A 13,420-nucleotide genomic window follows, 5' to 3' on the forward strand; every position below is an offset into this window, starting at 1 on the left:
GAGGGGATAATAGATTATTAAAAGTGGATGGAAGAAGGAGGGAGGAAAGTAGGAAAGGGAAGTTGGGATAAGAACAAAGAAGAAGAAGAAGAAGAAGATGAGGTAGGATTTGTTTACAAATTAGGGTAAGCTGATATGCAAACTAAGAAAACAACATTGCTCAGATTAACCAATATTATTTAGTTTGTTTCAGCACAGTCGCAAAAGGTAAAAAAAAGTTAATAAAATCTATAATATAAAAAAAGAAATGTGACGTGCCCAGAATCGTGTGAAAATCGGCTAAATGAAAATTATTATGCTCTAAGTAACTAAGGTTAAGTATTGCAAAATGCAATATACTTTTGAGCAAAGAAAATTTGAAGTAACGAGGGCCTTGTGGTTTTTAGAGTTATACATTCCCCATAACATTTATGGAGGATTACAATATTTTACCATACACATTCCCCATAATGTTTGAGGAGGGTTAGAATATTTTACCATACACATTCCCCACAATGTCTGAAGAGAGTTACTATATTTTACCATAGAGACACAAAAGTAAAATTAATATAATGCAGAAATGATGCTAATATGATAGGCAACGTGACAAGACTATTATAAAAAAATAAAAGAATAAATACGTTTTGGAAAATAGGAGTTATTTTAGCAAATTTTCACAGGACGGCAAAATTAATAAAATGGAAAATGACTTTAATAACAAAGGCTCCATTAGAAGAATGATATTAAAACAGATTAATGAAACAGGGTATGACCAAAATAAGCACTGGTTAAGATGACGCAAGTCCAATAAAGGTGAGCTAATGCAAAGGGCACTATACTTTAAAACTAAGAAAATAAAAACATTTTAGTTTTCTTTAACATAGCCATAAAAATAATAAGAAAGGGCAAAACAATGACAAGAAAATGAAAAACGACAAGAATGATATAAAAATAGGCCAATAAATTATATTATGAACAAATGAAGTAAGAAAAATAAGAAGGATAGATAGGCATTGTGTAAGAGATGAGATTTAGCTCATGCAAAAATGCAATAAGCTTTAAAAATAATTTTTAAATAATGCAACACTTCGCAAGTGGTTACTTTTCTTGATACAGTCACAAACTCAAACACAAACATTAACAGAGGGCAAAACGATGGCAACAAGAAACGGAAAAACACAAGAATATAAAAGATATCTAGCTGAATGAAACAGATTATGACCGAAATAAATACAGGATCGCGAGCAGTAGAGCTTTTAAAAGGTCAGACCCAGAGAGGGCCGGATGAAATAACTGCAGTTGAGCGAAGCAAAATAGGGACGACCAGGAGATAAAGAACGCCCGAAGTAATTGGGAACGAAAATAAGGGTGAATATCATTATGGAATGCCAGGCACTGAGAGTAATGGGTGTGGGGAAGAACTAACTGGTCGATGAAGGGAGGAGAAAGGAACATAATGGTGATAAATGAAGGGAAATAGCAAAGAACGGTTCCAGTTCGTGAGCTTTTGTGTATAACAGGTCAAAGATATAAAAGATTCCAGGTCATGAACTTTGTGTATAATAGGTCAAAGAGATAAAAGATTCCAGGTCATGAACTTTTGTGTACAACAGGTCAAAGAGATTAAAAATTCCAGTTCATGAACTTTTGTGTATAGCTGGTCAAAGAGATAAAAGATTCCAGGTCGTGAACTTTTGTGTATAACAGGTCAAAGAGATAAAAGATTCCAGGTCACGAACTTTTGTGTATAACAGGTCAAAGAGATAAGAGATTCCAGTTCATGAACTTTTGGGTATAGCAGGTCAAAGAGATAAAAGATTCCAGGTCGTGAACTTTTGTGTATAACAGGTCAAAGAGATAAAAGATTCTAGGTCATGAACTTTTGTGATTAACAGGTCAAAGAGATAAAAGATTCCAGGTCATGAACTTTGTGTATAACAGGTTAGAGATAAAAGATTCTAGGTCACGAACTTTTGTGAATAACAGGTCAAAGAGATAAAAGATTCCAGGTCATGAACTTTTGTGTTATAAACACGGTCAAAGAGATAAAAAAGATTCCAGGTCGTGACTTTTGTGTTATAACAGGTCAAAGAGATAAAAGATTCCAGGTCATGAACTTTTGTGTATAACAGGTCAAAGAGATAAAAGATTCCAGGTCATGAACTTTGTGTATAACAGGTCAAAGAGATAAAAGATTCTAGGTCACGAACTTTTGTGAATAACAGGTCAAAGAGATAAAAGATTCCAGTTCGTGAACTTTTGTATAACAGGTTCTAAAGAGACAAAGATTCCAGTTCACGAACTTAGTGTGTTTAAAACAGAGAAGGGAGACACGAATTCCAATTTTCAAACTTAGTGTGAAAAGAGAGACAAGGATTCCAGTTCATGAACTTTGTTAACACATGTAAGAGAGACAAGTATTCCAGTCCAAGAACAAGATACAAGTATTCCTGTTCTTGAGCTTTGTGTATATATAATACTGGGAATGGAGTAAGGGTAAGGAGCTCAGAGACTCCTGTTCATGAACTTTGTTTAAGACGGGTAAGGCAGATAAAGATTCAAGTTCATGAACTTTGTGTAAGACAGGTAAGAGAGACAAGGATTCCAATTCATTAACTTTGTGTTTAAAACAGGAAAGAGAGACACTGATTCAAGTTGATGGGACTTGTTTGTGTTAAACACGATAAAGAGCCAATGAATGCAGTACACGACCTTTGTGTTTAAAACAAGGAAGAGAGATTAGTATTCCAGTTCATGAACTTTGTGGGTGTGTGTATAAACAAGAAGGAGATGAGTATTCCAGCTCCTGAACTTTGTGCGTTTAAATCAGGGAAGACAGACAAAATTTCTCTTCAAGAACTTTGCGTTGAAAACAGGGAAGAGAGATTAGTACCCCTCTTCATGAACTTTGTGTGTGTTAAATTCCAGTTCATGAACTGTGTGTTTGTGTAAAGAGGAAAGAGAGAGGAGGTTTCCAGTTCGTGAACTCTGTGTAAAACTTGGAACAGAGACAAGGATTCCGTTAAGTCAGCTTTGTGTGTGTAAAATAAGGAAGAGATAATATTATCTTTTCGTTAAACAGAAAAGAAAGAAAGAAAGGACTCTAAGACCCTGAGAATCATCGTCTTTGTGTAATGTTAAACAATTATGAAAGACAACATTCATGAATATGTTGTCAGTATGAAACGAAAAATAGGAACGGAAGGACAATGTCACAATGAATACAAATGATTGTGAAGAAACTTCAAAGATTCAAAGTAATGAGTGAGAAAAAATGAAAAAAAAACAGAAGAAGGAAATGAATTCAAGAGTAAACAGAGACATGAAAAAATGAATAATAGATTATGTAGTATTAAGAAGGAATAGAGTTTGAACAGACTTAAATAGCAAAAGGAAAGAGGAAAGATATATCAGAAAGGTCTTTGTAACAAAACAAAACAAAAGATATAAAAACAGTTAAAATAGGACTCAAAGACAAAGAGGAACAGATGAATAGAACTGAGGAAAGGAATAACAATTAAACGGAGCAATAAATAGAAGGTAAAGAAGGAAGGACGCAACATAAATAAGACGCTGGTAGTTGGAGAAAATGGAAGCTAAAGATAAGAGGGTGAAAGCAAGAGAAAGGGAAACAGTCTGGGGAAATGTATATATAAATGCAGCCTTGGATTAAAGGTCTTAAGTGAATTAGGCGTGTGTGTGTGTGTGTATATGTGTGTGTTCATACGTACACGTTATTGAAATGTGATGATAAAAAATCAATAAAATTAAGAAATAAGTGAAATTCTGCCATTTTTCAAACTAAATGCAATAATGAAGGAACTGTGTACAAAGGAGTAAAGAAAAACAACTTACAATATACGAGAAAAATGTAAATATGAGATACTCGCCTAACCACTGAACAAACATCGAGTAATGCAATAACACAGGAAGCAATACGAGAAAGTAATTAGACCAATAACGAAACCAATTTATAAAGAGGAGTGTCAATAAACCAAGTAAAACAAGCTTAAACCAAAACAAGTATAAAACCAATTCGTGGTGACTCTTAACTTCAATATTTTATCTTGGTTTACTAACTTGATATATCTGACCATTCTCTTTCATTCGTCTCAAATAACTTTCCTGTTATCAGATATATATGGGTGAATGAATACAGTGTAAAGTGCCGTTATGAATTCTCCCTTATGGAATGGGTATATAAATGGATTAGGTCAAATCATCGTGTATGGGAGAAAAATACGGCGGTATTTAGGAGTCATCAAACGAGATTATGAAAACAATAAACAAGGCGTGATCCGACCTACAGCTTACTCGATGCGCATGCTAAAATCTACGGTCAAATAGAGTTGTTTCACTGATGAAAATTGAAATAAATACGCTGTATTTTATGAGAAATAATTTTTCTGTACTGTTTAACATGCAAATTATCTATATTTCAAATTTTCCTTTTAATAAATAAACCATAAATACCCTATCCTAAAATTTCTGTATATTCAACTCAATGTGAAACACCTTTTCAAGACCTTTTTAGGCTTTCCTAACCTCCCCAGCAAGAACAACAACAACAAAGTAATGTGCAGGCTTACTCCCCGAGTGAGCGATAAATGAATAAACATGATAAATCATAACCAAAATGAGAGGCAAAGAACAGCTCCCAGTACCAGACAACTAACTTAATTTCGTATGATTTCATTTCAGCGTAATTGCATCACGAAACGAAAACTCATTTACGATCTTTATGCCCACGTCAAATTAGCTAGCCCTACGATTATAAGCTTCCAAAATCACTTCAGCCACCGAAAACAAGCTTAGATTTTTCGTTGCAATAACTCGCCGCTTAATCCGTGATACGAGCGAGACACACGAAACATTCATTAAAAATGTAAAAGTTAAATCCCAAAGTTATGCAGGACATATGTTGTACCTAAGCCATCGAGGAACCCGGTCAGATCAGACTTGGCAACAAAAAAGCAAAAAAAAATACATTCTCGAACTTTTATTGGAGTTTGGCTTGTAACTGGCTCCAGGCTGCAAGTTTTATATATATATATATATATATATATATATATATATATATATATATATATATATATATATATATTTGTTTGTACATGAGAACAAACCAAACGTACGATTCCTATCAAAGATATATGTCTATGGTTGCATGTTTGTTTGTTTGTGTGTATGATAGCAAAGATAAATAGTGTTTGTTGAATTCAGTTTCAGATTTATAACAAGCAATATCACCAATATTTTAAAAGTGTAGATCTAAGCTTTTCAATTTTTCTTACAAAAGTAACAGCCATGGCAATAAATTAATTACAATATTTATTGGCCATAACCAAATCTCTAAGAGGAATTATAATTGTTATTTCATCAAATATCTTTACCTATCATTTAATCCCAAGAAAACCTTATTTTATCAGGCAGCTTTCAGTTGAAAGGTAATTATATTCCTCCAAATATTTCTTTATATATTGAGGCTATTAGGCAAATATTAAAACTGTTTTTTAGCATAAGGATGATTAAATTACATTAACACTATCAAGCAAATATTAGGCATATTTTAGCAGAATGATCATTGTATCTTATTATTCATTATGCTGAAACAAATAAGCAAATATTATGAAGTTTTCAGTAAAATGATCATTATATCCAATCAATTATTCATTATACTGAAAATAATAAGTGAATATTACGAAGCTTTCAGTAAAATGATAATTATATCTTATCATTCATTATATTGAGACTAATAAGTAAATATTATGCAGCCTTCATTAAAATGATAACTGTATCTTCTAAATTATTCAATATACGGAAACCAATAAGTAAATATTAGAAAGTTCCCAGTATAATTATATTTATATCTTCTAAATTATTCATTGTACTGAAACTAATAAGTTGAATATTAGGAAGTTTTCAACTGAATAATTATATCTTATAAATTATTCATTATACTGAAACTAATAGGCAAATATGAGGTAGATTTCAGCTGAATGTTACGTACATTCTTCCAAACTGTTCATTATATTGAAGTTATTGGGCCTTATATATATCTCTTGACATATCTAGTCTTGGCTCAGAAGACAAATATATATATTGAAAAGAAAACAAATATAGTTGACAGGACACCTGTGGATTCGATCAATTAGAAACTGTCTTCAAAACTGAGGTCATTGGTGTTTACATTCTAGAGATTTACACGAGAGCTGCATTACTGTTTAATAACTCTAGCTAATTTAATACTAATTACACTAATTGAATTTAGAACAATCAAAGCAGCATGAGTCTTAAATGGAGAAACAAATCTAGTTATGTATTGGTACGTATATGTATTTAAATGTAAATCTGTACAGAGAGCTTTCTGGAATCTATTCAATTACCATTTTCAATCTGATTGAAATAAGGAATCGAACAGATTTCCGAAAGTTATCTGTAGAGATTTATCTTAAAATATATGTATATATGCATAAATGTGGATTTGTTGCTCACCTATTTGAATCATTATTAATCACACTACTGTCAAATGCAAATATCTTTGGCTACCTAAGTATTTTTTTCCTTGTTTATTCTTAGAATATTTCTATTTAGATCAAATGCATTTGGATCTGTTACAAATTGGCTTTTTGGAACTTAGCTTTTATGCAGCTATTCCTACTTTCAATAAACTGAAATTATCACACCTACACTAATTGAACCAAGAACGAAACCAGTATATAAACAGAAAAGACAATAAATCAGAACGAAACCAGTATATAAACAGAAAAGACAATAAACCAAAAACTAAACCAATTAAACCAAGTAAAAGAATCTTAAAGTAAGAAAGTATAAAACCAATTTATGGTGACTCTGACTGTAGGTATTCAGTTACTTTTACGCAGCTGTTCCCACTTTCAATAGACTGAAATGATCACACCAACAAAACCTGACATGTCAAAAGGTCAGGCAAACCTTGTGTAAACAAACGCATACTTCAAACTTCAACAGGAGAAATAAGGGAAGCACAAATAACCGGACGCTTCCCAAGGAAGCCCATGACTTCGAACTCATTTGTATTGGAAAACGAGGCAATGGAATTCGTGAGAAAACAGATATTCCCTCGGTTACGAGGCGCCCTTGGGACTCTATACAAAAGGATCCTGTGACGGGAGGTCTCGCAGGTTATTTGCTTTTATGGAAAAACGAGGTAAGAAATGAAGGCCTTCGGTTCGGGTCAGAAAAATACTGGATTTTTTTTTGGGGTGGGGGGGGGGGGGGCGGCCAGAAAATGCCAGAATGAATTTACAGTGGGGAAAATCATTTGGATAAAGGCAGTTGACCAACGAAATTGAACCCAATTAATTCGCAACGAAGAAAGTTATAATAGAATAGGTTCAGCTGTAGTTAGATAAAAACAAAATTGGCAAATGTAAGCTAAAAATTGTTAGCAGTCAGTGTTGTATAATCGAGACTAAATGGAACTTGAATTAAACCAAATGAAAGAATTACTTACAAGAAACTGAAATAACAAAAACAGTTGTGAGAGAGAGAGAGAGAGCTGTTGTTCGTATCGATAATGTGATTCACTTGTTATTTTTACAAAAAACTTACAAATTGAGGAGAGAGAGAGAGAGAGAGAGAGAGAGAGAGAGAGAGAGAGAGAGAGAGAGAGAGAGAGAGAGAGCTTTTGCTCGTATTGATAATGTGATTCACTTGTTATTTTTACAATAAAAATTTACAAATTGAGGAGAGAGAGAGAGAGAGAGAGAGAGATGCTGTTCGTATCGATAACGTGATTCATTTGTTGTTATTACAACAACTTACAAATTGAAGAGAGAGAGAGAGAGAGCGGGAGAGAGAGAGAGGACAGAGAGAGACGAGAGAGAGAGAGAGAGAGAGAGAGAGCAAGGACAATTTACTGCCAATCGATCAAGGCCAGGAAGAAACAGCAGTGTGCTTCTCACCAGATGAAAAGAGAAGACAATGTACCCCCAACAATTTTGAAGTCTGGGAATGCTAACTATTTCTTATCATGAAACAAATTCTCAAGATGGACCTGAAGAACACTATAACCCAGAGTAAAGAGAAGGAGAAGAAGGAGAGTGGATCTCCAGAGTGTATGAAGAGAGCAACGAGTCATTGGGCAGCACTCGCAGCATCTCTCAAGATAGATGGGAGATGGGAGATGTGAGAGAGAGACAGAGAGACAGAGAGGGGCAAATTGCAGAGAAACAAAGGGGGGGTGAATACTGGGGCATCACGAGAGAGTTAGGATGATAGCAGCAAGAGGAGTGAATACGATCTGGAGAGAGATGATGTAGGTTAAAGAAGGCAGCTATACACGTCAGGATGACAGGACTCAGGGAAGAGCATCTCGGGTAAGATACTCTTCCAGTAATAAGAGTGATATGGAAGAACTTTATATATATATATATATATATATATATATATATATATATATATTATATATATATATATATATACTGTAGGAGTCATCAACAAAACATTGACATGAAATCAAGGGAAATATATTTCTTTAAAAGAAATATTTTTCGCTTCATTTCAAGCCAGAAAAAGAAATAAGTTGAATGAGAGAAAATCTGTAGGAATATTCTTGATGAGAGAGAGAGAGAGAGAGAGAGAGAGAGAGAGAGAGAGAGAGAGAGAGAGAGAGAGAGAGTTACTTATGCCTCCGTATGTAATGTATGAAACAGAAAATGTTTGAGAATTACCTCAAGAAGAGAGAGAGAGAGAGAGAGAGAGAGAGAGAGAGAGAGAGAGAGAGAGAGAGAGAGAGTTAGTTACGTATAACTCCATACGTAACGTATGAAAAATCTAATTAAGTATTACATCAAGAGGAGAGAGACAGAGAGATCAAGTTACTTATGAATCCGCGCGTAACGTATTGAAAGACTAATAATTATACCTCTATCTATGATGAGAGAGAGAGAGAGAGAGAGAGAGAGAGAGAGAGAGAGAGAGAGATACTCCATATGTAACTTATGAAATAAACTCATTAAGGATTACTTCAATAAGAGAGAGAGAGAGAGAGAGAACCAATCACAATTAATCTAACAATATAAAGTACAACGCTAAAGTCACAAATTAATAGAGTATTATCGAGACAAATCTTCAAAGATCAGACGATGATCCCAATATGAACGAACGTAGTACAACTTGGAACAAAAAGGAGAGAAAAGTAAAATAAAAATAATAAACCGTTAGATTTAACGCAAAATGTGTGACAACATTGATGAGATTTAAAAACACAAGAAACCACCTAAAAGAATGCTATATAGGAATAACAATTAACCCAACGTATGTAGCAACAGTTACCAAGAGAAAATCAAATAAAGATAAGGGTCACAAGAGCAAAAAGCGAAAAATAATGAACCTATTTGGCTAAGCCATCAAAGACACACACAAAAATCTCTGGTACAGATGTAGCAGAAGGCAGCGAGGTCAGAAATCCGTTAAAGAAAAAAAAAATAAATAAATAAATAAGGGCACGAGAAAAGAATACATTGGAAACCTGACTGACTAAGCCATCTCAGATACCTATATAAAAAAATCGTTACTACTTGGCTTGTTATCTAAGCTTCACCTGCTCCGTGGTGCTAGAAGTAGTAAACATGGCGGAAGCAGTGTTAGTACTAGCCCCTTAGGGATCAAAGTATTATATACTACACCCAGTTCTGTATTGTGTAGTTAACAAATTATATCAATAAATGCCATCTTAACGCGGCTGTCTGCTCTACATGTGGTACCAACGTTGCTTAGTACTAGCACATTTACCATTACGGTGTTTTAGTACTAGTACATTTACCATATTTTGCTCAGTACTAGTACATTTACCATATTTTGCTTAGTACTAGTACATTTACCATACGTTGCTAAGTTCTATTACATTTACCACGCGGTGTTTAGTATTAGTACATTTACTATACAGTGTTAAGTACTAGTACCATACGGTATTTAGTACTTGAACATTTACCATGCGGTGTTTAGTACTAGTACATTTCCATACGGTGTTTAGTACTAGTACATTTCCATACGGTATTCAGTACTAGTACATTTACCATACATTGCTTAGTAGGTACTAGTAAATTTACAATACGTGGATATGTAGTAGTACATTTACCATACGTTGCTTAGTACTAGTACATTTACCATACGGATGTTTAATACTATAAAAATGAGTAAATTTACAACAGGTTGCTTAGTTCTACATATATATTGCATTTACCATAGGGTGATTAGTACTAGTACATTTACCATAAGGTGATTAGTACTAGTGCATTTATCATAAGGTGTTTAGTACTAATACATTTTCCATGCACTGCTTAGTACTAGCACCAAAATATCTCCAATGCAGATGTATCGGACGGCAGAGAAAGCAGAAACCATTAAATAAATGTTGTAAATGGCGATGGACATTGGCTCGTCATTAGCGGTGCTTTACAAACTGCCAAAGCGCAGTTATAAATCGCACTAAAAATCAACCGGTTCTCAAGATCGTTAAACTGATCAGTGATCACTTGTGATTCTGGATCTGTAATTTCAGTAATTGAATCTGAATTTGATTTACTCTTTAAATGGAACCGCCTTATTCTTTGGAAGCTTGAATCTCAAGTCAGTTGCCCCTTTGGTGGGCCTGTTCCATGTGAGTAGGATTCATTTTGAATATAATAATAACAATAATAATAATAATAATAATAATAATAATAATAATAATAATAATAACAATAATGATAATGATAAAGGGTAAAATGTAAACATAATTACTCTGGTATATCTAAAAGAATTGATTATACCACTTATAGTATATATATATATATATATATATATATATATATATTATATATATATATATATATATATATATATATGTATATATATATATATATATATATATATATATATATATATATATATATATATATATATATATATATATATATATATATAGTGGTATAATCAATTCTTTTAGATATACCAGAGTAATTATGTTTACATTTTACCCTTTATCATTATTGTTATTATTATTATTATTATTATTATTATTATTATTATTGTTATTAGTTATTATATTCAAAATGAATCCTACTCACATGGAACAGGCCCCACCAAAGGGCAACTGACTTGAAATTCAAGCTTCCAAAGAATAAGGCGGTTCCATTTAAAGAGTAAATCAAATTCAGATTCAATTACTGAAATTACGTGGATATTTTTCTCTATATATTTTCCTTCATGCTGTAAAACGTTAAGAATTAAATGGGAAAATAATAAAATTATCCGAATTTCAATACGTGTATATATAGTATATATACATTATATATATATATTAATACAGATATATATATATAATATATATATATATCTATATATATATATATTGTATATATATATATATATAATGTATATATACTATATACAACGTATTGAAATTTCGGTAATTTTATTATTTTCCCATTTAATTCTTAACGTTTTACAGCATGAAGGAAAATATATAGAGAAAAATATCACGTAAAATACGCCCACTTACGCAGACGTACACCGCACATACATACACATGCGTGCACACAAACATATAATGTGTGTGTGTGTATGTGTGTGTCTGGTAATGTTATTAGTCTGTCTGGCTTACCAATTAAATGGAATTATACCTTGTTCCGCATTTCGGAATGCTTGTCCCCAAAGGCAGACACGTACACATGCATGCGCACACATACAAACATGCACATGCACACACACACACACACACACACACATATATATATATATATATATATATATATATGTGTGTGTGTGTGAATCTGTATCTATTTAATTGTATTGACTTAATTGAATGTATGACTGATGTATATATACTAACTAACTATATATATATATATATATATATATATATATATATATATATATATATATATATATATATAATATATATGTGTGTGTGTGTGTGTGTGTGTATATATATATATATATATATATATATATATATATATATATATATAATACATATATATATATATATGTATATATATATATATATATATATATATATATATATATATATATATATATATATATATAGAAGCATATTTGTACATTATTGCAATAATATAATACTGTTATAAAACGTTATCAGGTTAATTGTAGAATATTCGAACATCATTTAAAATATCAAATTGGTCATTATGCACAATCATTCAGTACGAATTCTCTGTTAAATACTTAAAATTTAATGAATTCTCTGATGTCAAATATTTTTAAATTAAAAATTTAATGGTTTCTAGATGTTAAATATTTAAAATTTAAAATTCAATGAATTCTCTTATGTGAATATTTAAAATTTAAAATTCAGTGAACTCTCTGATGTTAAATATTTAAAATTTAAAAACTGAAGGAATTGTACGTTAACACTCACCAAAATCTTTTAGGAAAAAACGGTAAAATCCGTCTGACGAAATAAAAACTCAAGGGTAGAATTAGTAGTTTAAGTCTCCGGCTAATAACGCGGACGATATATTCTATATAAATATATATGAATATATATATATGTAACCTTTTCAGAAGCACAATATGTCAGAGTCACTATATACCTATTGGAATTTTCAGTATATTTTTATATATATCTCGGCAAAAGCTAACGGATATTTTTTTTAAATAAATAAATCCACTCGATGACGATATCTTTCCCTCGCTGTTGAAAAAAAAAAATTAAAACGAGTTTAGTTATTCACTGGAAATCTCACGAAGACAACACTTTGCAGTTCCTTTTTTATTTTATTTTTTCTTTGGATATTTGAGAGGAACCGGAACACCAGCACTTGTATGGAACGGGTCTACGGAACGGTATGAATCCCCCGTTTATTTTCCAAGGGGGGTTTAGGGAAGGGGGAGAGAGAGAGAGTGAGAGAGATATATTTATATATGTAACGAAAAAGTTGGCGATAGGGGGGAAAACACGGTTTTCACACCACCACGAGCGAGACAGAGAGGTCCTTCTCCCGCGGCTCCTGGACTCCAACTGCTCTGAGCTGGCTGATGATGCTGCTGGGCGCACGCAATACCCCCCCTTCCCCTTCCCCATACCCCCCAACGACCCATCCCCACACACCCCACCCCACCGACATCCCTCCATCCCCAACCCTCCTCGATGGATGATGGCGCGCACCGACAGACCGTACTCACCTCAAGTCTATAGTTTCTTTCTGTCTTTCACACATTTTGCAGCTAATGGCGAACAAATTAATGTCCTACATCTCCCCCCTCGTATCGCTTGATTTAAACGGTCATTGTTACGAATTCTTTATGTCTATAAGAGGTGTGTCTTTTTATAATTATTGCAAATTTAATGTTTGTTCATTCAATTGACTCCCCATTTTCGCTATTAGACTAATATACATCGCCACCGTCTTCTATTCCACTTGTTCGTTTCTGTCACCTGTTTCAACAC

At 32.8% G+C, this 13,420-nt stretch overlaps 1 pseudogene; it reads right to left on the minus strand.

Annotated features, from left to right (window-relative positions):
* LOC135221375 (neuroligin-1-like) overlaps positions 1–12,986 on the minus strand; it is a 156,844-nt pseudogene extending 143,858 nt beyond the window's left edge.
* Positions 12,987–13,420: the final 434 nt, after the last annotated feature.

Source organism: Macrobrachium nipponense, chromosome 2, assembly GCF_015104395.2.
Source record: "Macrobrachium nipponense isolate FS-2020 chromosome 2, ASM1510439v2, whole genome shotgun sequence".
In the NCBI taxonomy this organism is placed as follows: domain Eukaryota; kingdom Metazoa; phylum Arthropoda; class Malacostraca; order Decapoda; family Palaemonidae; genus Macrobrachium; species Macrobrachium nipponense.